The 12,148-nt window shown below is 30.7% G+C and overlaps 1 protein-coding gene across 1 annotated transcript in view; it reads right to left on the bottom strand.

Annotated features, from left to right (window-relative positions):
• Positions 1–12,148, bottom strand: part of LOC143198712 (uncharacterized) — a 101,898-nt gene that overhangs the window by 37,948 nt on the left and 51,802 nt on the right. The window lies entirely within an intron of this gene.

The following is a 12,148-nucleotide window of genomic DNA, read 5'->3' as shown; positions in this document are numbered from 1 at the left end:
ATGCTATCCTTCACAAATTAAAGATCCGACAGCTGCCAAATTTATACACGCATGTTTTTAGGATTGGAGCTAACTAGATATGAAAGAAACATATGGATTTAATTCTAGTAGCGCCATCTATGGGTCAGGCAGGAGACTTTTCAATTGACCTGTTAATTTAAAATTGAGATGAAGTAGAATTTCAAGCAGGTTTTAGCGTTAATTTCCGTACTAAAATGTAGCTAAATGTTTAACCTATTTTATGGCATAACTTCAGGGTATTTTGGGCCTTTTTATTGTTGAGATTTTTTTCATTCTGACTTAATGTGATCAGATTTTATCCGAAACTTATTTTGTAACAAATTAGTGTTTATTTATGATTAGCTCTAGTCCGCATACACGCTAGTTAGTAAACAAAAATCCAAGATATAACAAAACAAGTTTAGAACGACGATATATAATTTAAAATAAGAAACGATGATTATTTTCATACTGTTAACAGAGTAAAACGGATTCTCTTGAAGTTTTATTCGACTATTTATACCATCAATAATTAAAACTAAAATGAATGCTTTTTATCACAGAATTATTTAGTGCGATCCGTTTATAACCAGTGATTTTTTATTAATATTTAATCTTCCATGTACGGCTACTTACCTTCTCCAATTATAATTATCAGTTTAATAAAAGACTGGTTTTAAATCTGCAAAAAAATTCAACCATATTCGGTACATTTTATCATAATGTGCTTGTTGTTACTTGTTTTTATATTTACGTTACTTAACGTAACTGTACCCAGTGGATTTAAGGATATTCATTTGATACAAAAAGTATTCGGAATTGTTAAATAATATACGAAAAGTAAATTTATTCACTAAAATTTGCTTCAGCGGCTTTAAACCAGATTCGCCGGCTTTAAATTGTCACAGGGTATTCAACAACTTCGAGGAAATCAAAAAAAATAACGTATAAGTTTAAAAATGGATGTAATCTTCAGTATAATTTTCTTTAACTTGCGGACGTTTAGACAATCCGGAATATTTTCTGGCGTTACATTAAGACCTCAATTTCTAAACCTTCTTTTGTTAATTTCATCTTACATTCGATATATTTAGTAGAATGATAATTTACAAATTCATTTATTACTACTGTTATATTATATTTCGAATATGAGGGTGTATACGGGATTAATACATCAGTATGTATTTTCTAAATTAGGAATTATTTCAAATGGGATTGACAGATAAACCAATCTCTATGATTTTTACTCAAGTTGAGGGTATCTTCCGACTAACCTGTACAATTGCTTAACTTTGAGTCTAATTTGCTCTACTTTTTGTCTCACATGATGTTTCCACTTGAGGAATCGGGCATCCGTCAAGTGATATAATTAAATTTTTGTCAATTCACAGCAACGCAAAATTAACATAGACAGATTTGGAACTATTAAGTAGTATTTTCCAGTCTCTAGTCCATTTGTTGATCTTGTTCACGGCTACATGTACTTGTTCTGTAGCCTTAAACAGAGATACATCTTTTGCCATTATAACTGTGTCATCAGCAAATGTTCCAAGTACTGTTTCTTTTGTTGTTGTGATATCAGCACTATAGGGCAGATATAGAAATGGTCCCAAGACTTTACCATGTGAAATTCCGGCCGAAATTGGTTTAAATATTGAGAATGCCCCTTCATGCGAGACTCTCAATTTTCTTTCGAAATTATATAATTCCAACCCCCGACAGTAATTCCGTGGTAGCAATTTGCTCATTGTGTAGTTTAAACCCAAATGCCATATCCAGTCAAAAGTTTGTGAGACAACCAGGAACATTGCAGGACAGTATTTCTGCTCTTCGAATACCTTTCAACAACCGCTGTTACTCTGCGCCCTTGGTCGATTGTCGAATGGTGATTCCGAAATCCAAACTGAAAATCTGGTATATCCGTAAATGGTTTGCTGCATTTTTACTGCAGTTAATCAACTAATTTTGATATCGCAGGTAGCAGCGAAATAAGTAGTAAAATCCAACTTGTTTTGCTGGTTTGTCAGGTTTTTTAAGCAAAATTATTCGAGCAGCCCTAGGACAATCCAGAATATTCTTCAGTCTGAAACAGGCATTGAATATATACGTAAACTTTCTAAACCATAGTAACAATATTTAATAGTTAGAATACAATAAGACATGTCGATTTTGAGGAATACAGAATCCTCAATTAATTCATGGAATATCATGGAATTCACGCTGGAAACATCATTGGTCCCTATTTTTTTGAAAATGACCAAAGTGTTGTAGATACTGTTACTGCTGAACGGTACCAAGACATGATTCGAAATTTTCTTTTGCCCGAAATGGAAGAGCAATGACTAGAGGACATGTGGTTTCATCAAGATGGGGCCAGAGCACACAGAGCTCGTTTAACAATTCAGTAATTGAATGACATTTTTCCAAGAAGGCAAATTTCGCGAAGCGGTGATTTAGTATGGCCAGCTAGATCTCCGGATTTAACAGCACAAGACTTTTCCTTATAGAATTTTTTTAACAAAAAGTTAATATGAATGAAACCAAATGATTCAACATTTTAAAAATAATGTTGGTCAAGAAATTGAAGAAATTCTGTCTCAGATGTTGCAGGATATCATGAAAAATGCCTGAAAAGGAGCCGAAAGTTACATAGCAAATCCCGGTCACCATTTAGCCGAAATAATAATTCAATCATAACAGAAAGAAAATGTAAAGGCCATATAAACTTTTTGTGAAAACCAAAGTTACTTATCTTTTCTTTGAGTGAAGTTATAGGCAATCCAAATAGTAGCAAGACTTTTGCGCCACGTTGTACCATACTTCGTCATTATTCAAGGCCATTATTTTAGTTTTTGTTTGTATAATAGTCGTTAGTCGTTACTGTATGTATACGGTAAACTTATTTCTTTCTTTATTGAGGTATAAAACCAAATACACACGTTAGTTATGTATCGAACAAATTGAGGTTTCTCACAAAACTTGTAAGGACAAATCCAAAAAACCTAAATACGCACATAAAGCAGTCTAAATCTTTATTTTTCCAGGCCTCTACGTACGTTTCAGACCTGTACGTCGCTTTATACCGAAACTGAACAATTGTAAAAAAAACAATTTCCTTCTTCGACGAATCCTGTTAAAGAACAAACCCTTGAAAGGCGAACAGGCAGAAGGCCAACATTCATCTTTTTATACTAAATCGGAACCAATACCATATCTAATTTAATACAATCGATGATTCAATCAGATAACATTTTAATGTGCGACAGAAACAGAGAAGCAACTAAACATGGCGAAGTAAATAATCGAGACGTTGGTACATCATGAATAAGGCTTATTTTATTGTTAGATATCTTCTAGTAGCGGTAAATGGGTACTAATCTCAACTAATGGTTATTTGTTTCAGTTATCTGTACCATAGTTGTTCATTGATACAAAAAGCAATAATAGCCGGCTTGGTTGCGCAGTGGTAAAGGCGATGGGACGGTCCTCCTACTGTTGCGATAGCCGCGGGTTCGAATCCTGCTGGGGCATGGTCGTAAATTTATGTTTGTGATTGTTTAAAATTTGTGAAAATTCCTAATTCAGTTAGTAGTAGTAATATATATATATATATATATATATATATATATATATATATATATATATATATATATATATATATATATATATTATTTAGTTGTTTTTAATTTTTTTTTACAATATTAGTTTTATTGCTCAAAATGTGGAAAATCGATCGTCTGTGGATGGGTTTAAAGCTACATATATATATTAATAATTATTTAATAAAGTTTAAATAATAAATTTCAGTCAAAAGTTCTTGCTTTTGGAAAATACATATTTTCACTGATTGCAGAAGAAATCGATTGATTATATATAAAATTTATATTAAAAATATTTATTTATATTTAAAAATTAATGCTTTTTTTGGGAGATTCCTTTTTTTTGGGTTGGCATAGTTTTTGTGTTGTTTGGTTTGCGGCATTTTGAGTTAATTGTAACAAAATCACTTCTCTTGAAATGTCTAAATTGATGCAAAGCAGGTTATTATCAATATAGTTCCATCATCTTGTGGAGACTGTCGATTGGACTTCGCATTATTACGCTTGATCATCTTCAGACACTGCTTCGAATCATCAACTCGTCGTTGTTTTTGGTCAAAAGTGAGCTCGCGCGGCATCCACCACATTCTTTCTTTCTCATACCCAAATATTCGTGAATGATATGATGTACACATTCAGTTGATATCTTTAGAGTGTCTGTTATTTCATTCAATTTCAATTTACGGTCATTAAAAATCACTTTTGTGGATTTTTTGCCTCTTTTGGGCATCCACTGTGTTCACCGTCTTCGGTGCTCATTTCACCACGTCTAAACTTAACACACTAATCCGTGATTTTTCGTTTTCCTGGGACAGTGTCCGCAAACTCGCCATCAAGTCAAGTTTTTGCTTCAACTGTATTTTTTCTCTTCAAAAAGCAATATTTCATCAACATGCGAAATTCCATTTTATCCATTTTTTTTCACAATAACAAAAGCAACAAAATAAAAATGTTATAATTCACAAACTAATGATCCGACATCTGTCAAATTTATACACGCATCTTTTGAACAGTAGGGCTAAATAAAAAAGTTATGGATATAATTGTAGTAGCGCCATCTATGTGTTAAGCCGTTGACTTTTCAATTGAACTGCTCTTTAACAGTTAATTTAACTGTTTATTATAATATTTTTGACTTAAACATGATTCATTATAATTTTTATTTTGAAAATAATGATGAGCAAAAATATGATTGTTTTATATTAATATTTTATAAGAATGGAAGTATGTTTATAACAAAATATTACATTTAATAGTCAGCTTTATTTGCGAAACAAAAACTATAAGATACATATATTAAGGTAAGGTAAAAGACGAGCATTATCCTCCCGATGTTGGTAATATTACAGTGACACAGGCCCGCGACGTATATAAAAAGATATAAGGCGGGATAATCACCCAAGACAGTGAGGACGATGTGTAGACAAAGCTTTGTTTTGGGGATAATGTGTACTGTGTATGCAGGACTCTTATATGAAGAGATACGCCTTTTGTTCTAAGCTGGAGATTTTTAAATGGAAATATAAGGTTTCTATTTATTTTTTTCCTCCCCGATGTTTTGCATAAAGATATATTAGCATAATATCATTCGTAAATATTGGTTGTTTGCAAAAGTACTGTTGAGTTAGGAAATATTTTATTAAGATTTATTTTTATGAAAATACCAGTTCTGTCGGTAATTAATTATTCGGTTTTTGTGACAGATTTTACTAGGTATAAGTATGCAAACTACAAAAATTATGTTCCACCAAAACTAACAGCGAGATGAAATTGACATTTTCGAGTTTTGTGTCGAAAATCGTGTATTTGCGACACGCGTTACTTTTCTTGTTTCATTAAAAGAAAAAAGCAGCAAAAATTCACCTTCTGCTGGTATAGGTTTTCAGTGAATATCCTTCATCCATTAGATCATGTGAGACATGATCAATGGATAATCAATGATTAAGATAAGAAAGAACTTTTATTGAGGTCGCGACACAAGCTCAAAAATAATTGACAAAAAGTTGAATGAGAGTCGAGTCGCATTTTGTGAACAGTTACAAGCGATAGGGACGAAATGTAATGTGTCTGCTGTTAACAGGCTGTTGTTGTTGTTATTATGAACTCTTGAAACCCAGTGAAATAGTCATCGCTGTCGACAAAACAAATAATCAATTTTTTAGCTAAGCATTGATTGATAAATATGATCACAGTACCTCTTTTTTTACAGTACTAAACTAAGAATATGGTAAATGCTGTGAAATATTCTGTCAATTTTAATTTGTTTTGTTTCTTTTAGAATCAGGTTTAGTTTATATTTTACTTACATATTTTCTATAAACACTCAAAAAGTATTAGGTAGCATAGATCATCCACGAAATAATATTGATGGTATTAAAAATCGAAGAAAGTCCAATTTTATTCCCTTTAAAGGTAAAATAGCACCATTTCCATAAAAAAATGAATCGGGGACAAAAATTCACGAATCTAATATAAAAATGTAGTTTTCTTTCTCATTCATCTAATAATTATTTCATATTTATATAACTCATGATTTTAATATTATAGCTGTTCATCTTCTCACATGACATTCGTTCGTTTTAATGCAGTTTTTGTTTCTTTAACACTTTTTCCCGATCGGTTGCACTGCGATTAGGATTTATGCCATTTCAAAAGTGTTATTATCTTGCAATCGGCTGCAAATAAAATAAACGCCTTTGTAATTGCATTAAATATATATATCTGGTCACTTTGTAAAAACCAGTTTACTTTCAACTACATGACGAAATTATAGTTGTTTTTCTAGAACCTTGAATGCGCTATTCAATTTGACATTGCTAGAGTAAGGAAAAAATATGTAGAGTTGAAGTCATGTCCGTTTTTTTAAATTGGCTACCAATTACCAGTCTTCTTATTAGGGAAATCCTAAGTATATAATGGGAATTTCCAATTTTCTTTCTAATTTTAGATACGAACGACTTTCATAAAAGGAAAACTTTCTAGCAAACAACAAACTTACCATGTACTCGTAAAATATTTAATGTACAGAAATTATTATTAATCCAATATTCACCAAAAGTTATGAATGTATTTTTAATTAGTACATCGTTACTTGTACGATGTTATTCATTGTTACTGCTGTATATACAGTTTGATTAAAAGTGTATTCAACATACACCGATTTGCTTTGGTTAATTTTTGAAAATTTTTATTCTAGTTATTAGTTTGTTGTAATATTCTCGTTGCTCCTTCACTGTTGTCTCCAGCAAATGTAGTAATGATGAGATTTTTCACTTGTAGTATATCACAAGTATAAAGCAGGTAAAGTATTGGTTGTAATACATTTCTCTGTTGTTCACCTGCTTTAGTAGAAGTCTTGTTTCACTCCAAAGCATTCTGGCTGAGATGTAAGAGTTTAGAAATTCACTGTTCTACTTTGGTAACATTTTCTAAGGTTTATGGATAGTTATAGAGACTAGTTGAGCTATATCTAAGAATATTGCTGTAACGTCTGTGATTCTTTGCATCTGGTCAATTGTTGAACGTTTGTTCATAAAACCAAATTGATTGGCATATTCGATTTTTTATTTATAATTTTTTAAAATTTTTTCAATAATATATTCTCAAATATCGTTTAATATTATACAAAGGTGTATAATAAATGATTTTCTTAATACTGCTATAACTTCAGTAATATCACTATATCAACAAATGGATAGGTGAACAGTAAAATATGTTTTAATCGCTGTTAATAACAACTAATAACTAATAATTAGTAGGTGAGTTGGTAAATTTATTACCGTTTTAAACTCTTTTTCTATAATGCCTGCGAAATGATTAGCTATACATTGATATTTATCGTAATGTATAGCACATACGCGATATTTTATTGATAAATTTAACGTTTTTTGCTTATAGTAATACTTATTGATTATTTTTATGATTCAAATACCACTGAAAGTGATGGTAATATTTGCAGATGCTCTAAAAAGAAACTTTAAGTTAATATAAATCTATCATTACATATATAAACCTTTTTAGTAGGATTCATTCTAATTAAACAAAGGTTTATATTAATATTATATTTGTAATTCGTATTTTTTCCCTTCAAAAGGCAATATTTTATCAATACGCGAAATTCCTTTTTATCAATTTTTTTTCACAATAACAAAAGTTGCTTCACTCAAAATGCTATAGTTCGCAACCTAATGATCCGACAGATGTCAAATTTATACAAGCATCTTTTAAGGGTTAGGGCTAACTAAAAAACATATGGATTTAATTCTAGTAGGGCCATCTATGTGTCAGGCCGGGGCTTTTCCATTGACCTGTTTTCAATTTTCCACACATTTAGTCGTGAAAATTCACGATTTTTCGCCATTTTCAATTTTTCTGTTGTCACTTTCGTTGAAATTATCGCAGTTTAATGAAAATTACAGGTATTGTAGAGAATTTTACGCTGAATCGAACTGTAGTATAGCGATTTTCGTACGACCTTTAGTTTCTATGTTATTCAATGAAAAGTGTATTTTGAAAAAATGAGTGGTTTTCACTTAATGTCGCATATCTTAAAAACTGTAAGTTCTAGAACAATTTAACCTGGATTTTCATTTAATTCATCTCAAAATACATATGTTTTGACCGTTTTAACTTTATCCGTGAGGTAAACATTTTTAGCACTTTTTCCATACATTTAGTCGTGAAAATTCATGATTTTTTGCCATTTTCAATTTTTCTATTGCCACTTTCGTTGAAATTATCGCAGTTTAATGAAAATTACAGGTGTTGTAGAGGATTTTACGCTGAATCGAACGGTAGTATAGCGATTTTCGTATGACCTTTACTTTCTATGTTACACAATGAAAAGTGTATTTTGAAAAAATGAGTGGTTTTCACTTAATATCGCAGTTCTTATAAACCATAAGTTTTAGAGGAATTTAACCTGGATTTTCGTTTCTCTCATCTCAAATTACATATGTTTTGACCGTTTTAACTTTATCCGCGAGGTAAACATTTTTAGCACTTTTTCCATATATTTAGTCGTGAAAATTCATAATTTTTTGCCATTTTCAATTTTTCTGTTGTCACTTTCGTTGAAATTATCGCAGCTTAATGAAAATTACAGGTATTGTAGAGAATTTTACGCTGAATCGAACTGTAGTATAGCGATTTTTGTATGACCTTTAGTTTCTATGTTATTCAATGAAAAGTGTCTTTTGAAAAATGAGTGGTTTTCACTTAATGTCGCATATCTTAAAAACTGTAAGTTCTAGAGCAATTTAACCTGGATTTTCGTTTAATTCATCCCAAAATACATATGTTTTGACCGTTTTAACTTTATCCGTGAGGTAAACATATTTAGCACTTTTTCCATACATTTAGTCGTGAAAATTCACGATTTTTTGCCATTTTCAATTTTTCTGTTGTCACTTTCGTTGAAATTATCGCAGCTTAATGAAAATTACAGGTATTGTAGAGAATTTTACGCTGAATCGAACTGTAGTATAGCGATTTTTGTATGACCTTTAGTTTCTATGTTATTCAATGAAAAGTGTCTTTTGAAAAATGAGTGGTTTTCACTTAATGTCGCATATCTTAAAAACTGTAAGTTCTAGAGCAATTTAACCTGGATTTTCGTTTAATTCATCCCAAAATACATATGTTTTGACCGTTTTAACTTTATCCGTGAGGTAAACATTTTTAGCACTTTTTCCATACATTTAGTTGTGAAAATTAACGATTTTTTGCCATTTTCAATTTTTCTGTTGTCACTTTCGTTGAAATTATCGCAGCTTAATGAAAATTACAGGTATTTTAGAGAATTTTACGCTGAATCGAACTGTAGTATAGCGATTTTTGTATGACCTTTAGTTTCTATGTTATTCAATGAAAAGTGTCTTTTGAAAAATGAGTGGTTTTCACTTAATGTCGCATATCTTAAAAACTGTAAGTTCTAGAGCAATTTAACCTGGATTTTCGTTTAATTCATCCCAAAATACATATGTTTTGACCGTTTTAACTTTATCCGTGAGGTAAACATTTTTAGCACTTTTTCCATACATTTAGTCGTGAAAATTCACGATTTTTTGCCATTTTCAATTTTTCTGTTGTCACTTTCGTTGAAATTATCGCAGCTTAATGAAAATTACAGGTATTGTAGAGAATTTTACGCTGAATCGAACTGTAGTATAGCGATTTTTGTATGACCTTTAGTTTCTATGTTATTCAATGAAAAGTGTATTTTGAAAAAATGAGTGGTTTTCACTTAATGTCGCATATCTTAAAAACTGTAAGTTCTAGAGCAATTTAACCTGGATTTTCGTTTAATTCATCCCAAAATACATATGTTTTGACCGTTTTAACTTTATCCGTGAGGTAAACATTTTTAGCACTTTTTCCATACATTTAGTCGTGAAAATTCACGATTTTTTGCCAATTTCAATTTTTCTGTTGTCACTTTCGTTGAAATTATCGCAGCTTAATGAAAATTACAGGTATTTTAGAGAATTTTACGCTGAATCGAACTGTAGTATAGCGATTTTTGTATGACCTTTAGTTTCTATGTTATTCAATGAAAAGTGTATTTTGAAAAATGACTGGTTTTCACTTAATGTCGCATATCTTAAAAACTGTAAGTTCTAGAGCAATTTAACCTGGATTTTCGTTTAATTCATCCCAAAATACATATGTTTTGACCGTTTTAACTTTATCCGTGAGGTAAACATTTTTAGCACTTTTTCCATACATTTAGTCGTGAAAATTCACGATTTTTTGCCATTTTCAATTTTTCTGTTGTCACTTTCGTTGAAATTATCGCAGCTTAATGAAAATTACAGGTATTGTAGAGAATTTTACGCTGAATCGAACTGTAGTATAGCGATTTTTGTATGACCTTTAGTTTCTATGTTATTCAATGAAAAGTGTATTTTGAAAAAATGAGTGGTTTTCACTTAATGTCGCATATCTTAAAAACTGTAAGTTCTAGAGCAATTTAACCTGGATTTTCGTTTAATTCATCCCAAAATACATATGTTTTGACCGTTTTAACTTTATCCGTGAGGTAAACATTTTTAGCACTTTTTCCATACATTTAGTCGTGAAAATTCACGATTTTTTGCCATTTTCAATTTTTCTGTTGTCACTTTCGTTGAAATTATCGCAGTTTAATGAAAATTACAGGTATTGTAGAGAATTTTACGCTGAATCGAACTGTAGTATAGCGATTTTCGTATGACCTTTAGTTTCTATGTTACACAATGAAAAGTGTATTTTGAAAAAATGAGTGGTTTTCACTTAATGTCGCATATCTTAAAAACTGTAAGTTCTAGAGCAATTTAACCTGGATTTTCGTTTAATTCATCCCAAAATACATATGTTTTGACCGTTTTAACTTTATCCGTGAGGTAAACATTTTTAGCACATTTTCCATACATTTAGTCGTGAAAATTCACGATTTTTTGCCATTTTCAATTTTTCTGTTGTCACTTTCGTTGAAATTATCGCAGCTTAATGAAAATTACAGGTATTGTAGAGAATTTTACGCTGAATCGAACTGTAGTATAGCGATTTTTGTATGACCTTTAGTTTCTATGTTATTCAATGAAAAGTGTATTTTGAAAAAATGAGTGGTTTTCACTTAATGTCGCATATCTTAAAAACTGTAAGTTCTAGAGCAATTTAACCTGGATTTTCGTTTAATTCATCCCAAAATACATATGTTTTGACCGTTTTAACTTTATCCGTGAGGTAAACATTTTTAGCACATTTTCCATACATTTAGTCGTGAAAATTCACGATTTTTTGCCATTTTCAATTTTTCTATTGTCACTTTCGTTGAAATTATCGCAGCTTAATGAAAATTACAGATATTGTAGAGAATTTTACGCTGAATAGAACTGTAGTATAGCGATTTTTGTATGACCTTTAGTTTCTATGTTATTCAATGAAAAGTGTATTTTGAAAAAATGAGTGGTTTTCACTTAATGTCGCATATCTTAAAAACTGTAAGTTCTAGAGCAATTTAACCTGGATTTTCGTTTAATTCATCCCAAAATACATATGTTTTGACCGTTTTAACTTTATCCGTGAGGTAAACATTTTTAGCACATTTTCCATACATTTAGTCGTGAAAATTCACGATTTTTTGCCATTTTCAATTTTTCTATTGTCACTTTCGTTGAAATTATCGCAGCTTAATGAAAATTACAGGTATTGTAGAGAATTTTACGCTGAATCGAACTGTAGTATAGCGATTTTTGTATGACCTTTAGTTTCTATGTTATTCAATGAAAAGTGTATTTTGAAAAAATGAGTCGTTTTCACTTAATGTCGCATATCTTAAAAACTGTAAGTTCTAGAGTAATTTAACCTGGATTTTCGTTTAATTCATCCCAAAATACATATGTTTTGACCGTTTTAACTTTATCCGTGAGGTAAATATTTTTAGCACTTTTTCCATACATTTAGTCGTGAAAATTCACGATTTTTTGCCATTTTCAATTTTTCTGTTGTCACTTTCGTTGAAATTATCGCAGCTTAATGAAAATTACAGGTATTGTAGAGAATTTTAC

Source organism: Rhynchophorus ferrugineus, unplaced genomic scaffold (genome assembly GCF_030347505.1).
Source record: "Rhynchophorus ferrugineus isolate W39M unplaced genomic scaffold, kcgeb_rfMv2 rfM6, whole genome shotgun sequence".
NCBI classification, from domain to species: Eukaryota; Metazoa; Arthropoda; class Insecta; order Coleoptera; family Curculionidae; genus Rhynchophorus; species Rhynchophorus ferrugineus.
Note: the sequence above shows the minus strand (reverse complement) of the source record. Positions and strands in the feature narration are given on the sequence as shown.